The sequence below is a fragment of the Equus asinus genome, unplaced genomic scaffold (genome assembly GCF_041296235.1).
Source record: "Equus asinus isolate D_3611 breed Donkey unplaced genomic scaffold, EquAss-T2T_v2 contig_221, whole genome shotgun sequence".
Classification (NCBI taxonomy): Eukaryota; Metazoa; Chordata; class Mammalia; order Perissodactyla; family Equidae; genus Equus; species Equus asinus.
The window spans coordinates 15,001-16,897 of NW_027224874.1; positions in this window are offsets into that span (position 1 = coordinate 15,001).

The following is a 1,897-nucleotide window of genomic DNA, read 5'->3' on the forward strand; positions in this document are numbered from 1 at the left end:
CACACGCGGGATCCCACCGCCAACGACACGCGAGGGCGGTCCCACGACGCCTGGGACGCCGGCCGGCCTCAGCCACCCCTCGGCCTCCCGCGGGCCCGGCCCCACCGCCGGGGCCTACGTGAGGCGCCCCCGCCGCCGGGGGCCGCCCCGTCCACCCAGCCACCCGTCTGCCTGTCTGGTCTGCTCCGGGGCCCACGTCCCGAGGGAACGCGCCCGAGAGCGGCGGCGGCCCCCACCCATGCCCGCACGCCACCACCGGCTGCGGCTCGGGACGGGAGCGAGCGGAGAGCCAGCCGCTCGCGGCGGGGCGGAGCCCGGACGGGGCCGGGCCCTCTCCCCGCCCCAGCGCGCGACGGGAGAACCACGCGCACGCTCGCGCACACGCGCGGCCCCGCGCCCGACGACGGCCCGGCCGGGCGTGACCCTCCCCCGACTCGGAGGGGGGAGGCGCCGGCCGCGGTAGGCAAAGAGCAGCTCTGCCCACGCGCCACGGTGGTGGCGTCCGTGGCTACTACGCGCAAAGGAGGGGCGGCGGCTGGGGGGTCCGGTACCCCAAGGCACCCTCTCGGATCGCTAGAGAAGGCTTTCTCACCGAGGGCGTGTCGCCCCCGCCCATCGTCCGCCATCGGTCCCACCAAGGCGCTTACAGACACCATGGCCACGCAACGCAGGAGGGGTCTGCGGTAGAGGTAAGGCCTAGAGCAAGTCGGAGCGTCCGTGGTCAGGGCCGCGAGCCCGCGCTGCCCCGGGCTCGCCATCTCTGGCCACACTGGGCTTAGCTAGGGATCTACAAGGCCCCTGTGCGGCTCCCAAGTCAGTGCCTCCTCTCAGGCCGAGAGACCAAGGGAGGCAGAGACTGGGACGGAGGTGCCGATCAAACAGCACCTCCCAACCAAAGAGCCAGCGCCACGCCGCTGGCTCGGCCCGCCACGGTCACTCCCACACCCGCGGGGAAACCCCAGCAAGGGGAACACGCGGGCACGCGCCCGAGCCTGCCCGCCCCCACACGGCACGCCGTGGGGGGCGACGAGGCACCCGTCCACCCCGAGGGGGACGAGGGGCACGCCTCCCTTACCGACTCGACCCCTCCGCTCCTCAGACACACCAGCACAGTGGTTACCTGAGGAGGCCGACGGGAACAGGGAACGACACCGCCACTCGGCCTCGGGCGCCTGAGGGACGACCTGGAACGCTCCAGGGGCACCGCCAACGGCCTGGGGAACGCGCTCACGCGCCCGGGAAGGCGCGCGGCGCGGCGGCAACACGGCCCGCCCCACCGCGGGGAGGGCCGCCCGCGAGACACAGCCAAGAGGCACAGGCGGAGCATCCGCCGCGTCACGGAGACCCCGACACCGCCCACGCCACGAGGCACGGGGCGGGGGAGCGAGGTCGGGCCGGATTCCGCACCCCTGCCGCCTCCCACACGCCACTCGCAGCGGGGGAGAACGGGCGAGGGGACCCGCGGGCAGAGCGAGAAGAGCGGTCCCGTTCGCCATGAACGTCCGTCCCTCGTCTGGCACGGCTTAGGCCCGGCCCGGGAGAGCACAGCATCACCACATCGGTCGGCAGCATAACGCGAGGGACCCCCGAGCAAGGGAAGGCCGGCGAGGACAGCGAGCGGAGGAGCCTGCTTCAGCCTCACCGACCCCTCTCCTCCTCCAGCAAGCGCGGGCGACCACCCCAGGACGAGAACGCCTGACACGCACTGGCACGGAGCCGGTGGGATGGGGTAAGTCGCGACCGCACCCGGGTGCCGGCGGCAGGGAGTGCACGTGGTAGAGGACCCCGCGCCCCTAACCCCGCCGCCCTCGGGTACCAGAGACCGGAGGTGGCACCACGGTCGTGGGGGCGCCTGGAACGCACAAGAGCCGGCGCGCAGGCCCCAGCGGGCGGCTCA